The following is a 5,984-nucleotide window of genomic DNA, read 5'->3' on the forward strand; positions in this document are numbered from 1 at the left end:
AAACTATGCGCATCAATTAGGTTCTCAATTCAAACATTCAATGTCCTCTACCTGGCGCGTTAAACAGTTAGGGCAAGGAAGATGCACAGTGGGTTAGACACACATCCTTAACTCAAGGGGTAAGCAATTTGCAAATTCAAGAAATAAAATAGACTTTTTCAGCTTAAATAGTTTGTTGTCCTGATGGTGCACTTCAAATTAATAAGACTTAATTTTTAACCTCCAAAATTCTTTAATACTAGAGGTATGTCCATGAAGAGATTCCATGTAGTCTACTTACAGCAGCATAAAAGGTCCCAAAACAGTGCACTGGAGAGAAGAAAGGGGCTTCCTGAAGTTTTGGAGAGGAGACAACTTTTGACCTGGAATATTCTGCTGTCGCGACCCCTTGCCCGCAAGGAAGACGCAACAACAGGAATCTTCTTTCAGCCGTTTATTCAGGCCCCTGATGTTTCTTCTTCTCCCTCTCGGATGCCCCTCCCAGCCTTAATAAAGCATCCCAAGCCCCAATGCGAAGCTGCTATGTGGAGCTTTCTCATAGGGTGTTAAAAAACCATGTGCCAACTCTCCCAAATAAGGAGTTGTTTGTCACAGACCACAGCGGAGCCAGCGCCATCTTGTAATGGTGACCACAGTCCGCAGAAACGGCTCACCACAGTTCCCCCTTTTGTTTTCTAAGAACAACACAGGCGAGAGTAGAGGTCCTATCCCACTGTGCAGAAGTGGCTGCATAGTATGGCTCAGCCCCAAGGAGGCGCCTTCCCCAGATCTGAGGCCATATCAGCCGACGCTTTTCTCCGTGGGACGGGGCGTGGACGCGTCTAACCCGCATGCAATAGGACATGCTCTCCTTGAGGTCCACTTCAAGGATCACTCAAGTGCAGTGCCTTGCCTCGCATCCTGTATCGTGACGATGGTGGACGAAGGGGGATAGCTGAGGCTGAACTGTGGCTGTATAGAAATACAACGATAAACAAGTTGGTAACACCCTAAAAGAAAGGCACGGGTCTTAAGGCGATAGAAAAGCACTAGTGTGGAAACCCATCTGCGTGCAATGGCAGTAAAGCCGGCAGAGTGCAAGGGCTTTCCAACACTAAGAGAATAACAAGGAAAGACATGTCGATCCCAGTGCAATGTCCGTAAAACTTGGGGTGCGACGACCATGTCAAAGATTTACTGTTTAATTTGCGCAAGCCAAACTTGAGGTGAGTTGCCATTCTCTAAAGCTGCAAGAGCTTGTATGATCATAGCTTTATCGTGAGCATTGCGGGCCTTGAGGCGACAGAGAAACCACAAGCAGAGAACCATACCGAAGCAACACATTGCACCAAAAATGCTTATCCCCACCCACTCTTTAAAAAAGGAAAAGGCAGAGGATATCCAATCGGTGAATTGACCCAAAGTTACGGGATCGACATGGGTACTATTCAAGACAGCTATCTGGGTTAGTTGAGACTGGATCATGTCTTCCGCTGCCATGGACCAATTTCCGGCCAAGTATTCACCAATGATACGGGAGGCATTCCTGGAATCATTAAATCTGACAGAGGTTATACATAAATGTGCACGTTGGTCAACACAGCCCAAAAGCACCAAATCAGCCAATTCTTCTACCTGAGCTTGGAGTAAATCTATTCTTTGGTTGGCAGCTAAAATCCCTGACAAAATATGTTGATTAATTGTATTCTGGGATTCAAGTATGGTGGAAGTTTGTTGAACAACTTGATTAATGGTGGCAGCAGTCTGCACTTGACTGGCCATGGCCACTCCGGCCGTGACCGCTGCAGCAGCAGATACCGCCACGGCTGTCACTATAGCAGCTGTGATTCCAAAATCCCTGCGGACTCTAAGTAGCTCAACAATGGGGAATTTGTCAGGGTCCACAGTGACTGGGATTGGGACAAAAGTTGGAATTTTCATAACCACCGCTACAGTCCAAGAACCATCCCAACACTCAGATAAGAGACAGGTAACATTAGAACAATCCAGCATCCCTGACGAGGTGTCATTAGCCAAAAGGAGTAAGAACGGGGATTGGACACAGACCATTGCAGGGGGCAATGTGGCATTATATAACAGAGAGTTGAACGAAACAGATGTGAGTCTTTTACCTTGTTCACTCTCCCCAACAGTGCCAGAAACATTAGCCAGCCAACTTTTGGCTCCCAGCAATTGAGCCAGTGCAGAAATATCAGCTGAAGCCCCCTTTTCATTGGAGATCAGCCATTGAAACCAGGACCAACCCACTCCTGTAGAGGAGTTGACACTGTTGTTAAAGTTATAAACATACCTCTTAAGAGAGGGGGAAAGGGAGAAACCTTTAGCAACTTGACGTTGCTCCCAAGAATGATCCTGACAAGGCGTAAATGTTGGGGGGAAACCAAGATTAGGGGTACAGTAAGGAGAGGCCTTAAAATGGGTGGCATTATAAAGACTACTAGAAGAAGGAGGCACTGGGATTAGTACCTCGGAGATAATAGCCAAGGTAGTTGTGTTTAAAGCAGAGCTATTTGCGGGGGTTCCTGAGCCTGATTGTTCCCCTGAGACTACTTGGCTCAACACAGCACTGAGAATGCTCCCTGAGACCTGACTGGACCGCAATGGGTCCTCCCAGTTAGTCAAATTCTTGGTCTTAAGACTAATACAATGAGTGTTCCCAAGGCTGAAACAAAAAACTCCTGTGAGATTAACTTGAGATTGATTAAAAATGCTATCCACGTCCCCTCTAGGAGAGGCACAGGGAGCAGACATCTCACATGAGGTAGAGAAAAGAGTGGGGAGGACACTAGAATTACCATGAACCGGCATTGGCATTGGCCAAGCCTGTGCCACTGCCCACCACTGCATTGGTGTCGTCTGTGTCATCGGCATCAGCACCAGAGCCAGAGCACTTAGCAGAATGAAGATCCTCATCACGGGATTGCTGTGGTATTTCTTAAGCCAATACCCATTACTAGAGGTGGATAGATCTCTCCACCGTACTTGAGCATTTTGTGCAGTGGGAGGGGAAAAGTGGCGTTGTGCAGCCGTACGTCCCCTTGCATCGGTGAGCAAAAAATTCAAAGTGAACAAAGTTATGGATAATAGCGTAGTGAACAAAGTTATGGATAATAGCGTTTGTGGTCCCTGGCAGCATCTATACATTTTCCCCTGTTTTATTTTTTGTAGATAAATTTTTAAATGTTGATGGGCTCGTTCCACAATTGCTTGTCCCTGGGGGTTATAAGGAATACCTGTTTTGTGTTCAATCTCCCATTGGGTGCAGAACCGTTGAATTGTTTGGCTTATATATGCGGGTCCATTGTCTGTTTTGAGACAATGTGGACTGCCCATGCAAGAGAAAGCTTTTAAGAGATGTCCAATAACATCTTTGGCCTTTTCCCCAGTGTGTAATGTAACAAAGATATAGCCAAAGTATGTATCAATAGAAACATGTACAAAAGACAGCTTACCAAAACTAGGGAAGTGGGTAACATCAGTTTGCCAGATATCATTGGGGTGTAAGCCTCTAGGGTTAACACCCAAACTGGGAAAATGAAGAAATGGAGCACATACTGGGCATAGGGAAACAATCTGTAAAGCCTGATCACGCGAGCATCCTGTGCGGAAGCGTAAGGATTGTGCATTTAGATGGAATTTAGCATGGAGTTGTGAGGCCTCATCATACTTGGTTATAGTGTATACTAGGCCCATATTATGAGTGGCGGCATCTGCTTTAGCATTACCCTCCGCCAGAGGCCCAGGAAGCTCCGAATGTCCTCGGATATGTCCAATGAATAAAGGATCTCGTCTAGCCCAAACAAGGAGCTGAATCGTTTGTAATTGTTCCATAATAGTAGATTGCCTGCCAATATAAGGGGCTGTTTCAATAACTGAGGCTAAATTAGCAACATAGAGACTATCAGTATACACATTAAGTGGGATGGAATTGTATAGTTTAAGGGCCATAATTAGAGCCTCAACTTCTGATCTTTGGGCAGACAGTTTAGGAACAGGGTGTCGAATTACTTGAGATCCATCAAAAACAACAGCAAACCCCCCTTTTGCTCCGTCTGTATAAACAGTCTGAGCTCCCGGGATAGGTTCCCCTTTAATAATTTTAGGAAAAAGAATAGGACATCTCTTAAGGCCTTCTAGAAGTTTATGTCGGGGAAAGTGATTATCAATTTTACCTTTGAAATTACAAAGAAAAAGACACCAAAGATCATGTTCTTGTTGCAATTTTAAAATTATATCCTGGGTATAAGGTTGAATGAGAATGTCAAAAGTCTTTCCAAACAATGCATCACCCAAATATTTGGCTTTCCAGATCAAATTTAACACTAGTTCATAAAAGGGAGTTATCACCCGAGAGTTAGAAGCGGGTAAATGGACCCAATAGATGGGACCTGTTTGTCAAAACACTCCAGTAGGAGTTAATTTTGATGGCAGGATTATAGATGATAGGGGTATAGAATAATCTATCTGGGTAACCTGCATCTCTTGTAAGGCTGTTTCTATTAACCTGAGTGCCTTCAAGGCTTTTGGAGTAGGTTTTCACAGGGAGGTGAGTGAGGGGTCTCCTCTCAAAAAGTCATATAGGGGTTTAAGTTAGTAGTTCAATATACTTAATGTTTAATCAACAATGTGAATTTATTTACCAAAATTAATCTTTATCTTAAACAGTAAGAATTATTAGGCAATAAGGATCTTTCTTTAAAGAAATAAACTTACATCTTAATAGGTGTTTGTCATGTCAAAATATGGACAAAATTTTAGCTCATATTAGTATAGTTAAATTAGGAAAATAAACTGAAATACCCTTAAATTAATTATAGTCAGTTTAGTATATGAAAATCTCCCTTTTTTTTCTAATCTTTTATATCATCTGTTTAAATAACAATATAAAAATCTTTTTTACTTAGGGGAATGAATATAAAGACCTTATTTTACCCAAAGATGATTTCTTTCTTCTTCTTAGGATCCATGTGTGCTTCTTCTTTGTTGGAACATCTTTTTCTTTAAAAAAATATACTTTGGAACAATTTCTGAAAACCTTAGAATCTATAAACAAATTATTATACTTTGATAAGAAATATCAATGAAAATATAGTTAAAACCCTTAGATATTTTGTAGAAATAATTATAATAATTTATCATCTTATGAGTTTAAATAGTAACTTTGAGAATTAGAAACTACTTGATTGTATTTTCACTTAAAAGCAAATTTATAGTAAACACATTTATCTCAAATATCTGTAACTGAAAAGGCAGAGTATCTGATAAATGTAAATATAAAACATAAATTATGGGTTTCCTGTTGAAGAAAAACAATTAGGCAAATATATATTAACTAATCAATTAGGCATGTGCTAATTAATTTATAGATTAACAAATATAGGTTATCTAAATATCTAAAAACATATATATTAAGAATAAGAACTTAACTTATAATTGTATTAACTTTATGTAACCATGTGGTCTTAAAATTTTTGGATCCATTTTAATTTATTTTTAACTAGGAGTGCACTCTTCTATGTGACGTCACTTGATGTACTGAAATAAGATCCTTGAGTATACATTTTTATTTTTATGGTTAGCAATGAGAATAAGGATTTTTTGGTCATCACAGGAACTTTGCCAGCTTGTTCCTGTGGCGAGCAAATGCATCCTCATAACCCCCAAAATTAAAAGTAAAATATAAAGAAGCATATTTGATATCTCAATAGAACATTATTTAGTAACACAACTATAGAAAAAAGTCAGGTTATTTAACTTAGAACTAGCTTAAATTTAGGACTGTAACATAGAAAGCTGTGGAATTAAATTTTGTCTGAAAAAGATATCTTTCGTTAGCATTTACAGGTAGGCATTTTTTAAAAATACAGGCTCTGAGCAGCTCCGGTAGAAATCTGAAACACAGCAGTACAGGTTAGTGGCTGGAAGGCGGGACTAGAAGTCCTGTCTGAGTGACTGTGGAAGAACCAATCGGTAGCCCCCAAAAG

General features: G+C 40.7%; 1 long non-coding RNA gene across 1 annotated transcript; it reads right to left on the bottom strand.

Annotated features, from left to right (window-relative positions):
* Positions 1 to 420: 420 nt before the first annotated feature.
* On the bottom strand, positions 421 to 2,932 carry LOC308633696. The gene is made up of 2 exons (XR_014018846.1): positions 2,840 to 2,932; positions 421 to 1,525 (listed from the first exon to the last, which is right to left on the bottom strand). It is a non-coding gene; the product is annotated as an uncharacterized lncRNA (long non-coding RNA).
* Between the last annotated feature and the right edge of the window lie 3,052 nt (positions 2,933 to 5,984).

The sequence above is a fragment of the Spermophilus citellus genome (assembly GCF_964194105.1).
Source record: "Spermophilus citellus genome assembly, chromosome: 14".
Lineage (NCBI taxonomy): Eukaryota > Metazoa > Chordata > Mammalia > Rodentia > Sciuridae > Spermophilus > Spermophilus citellus.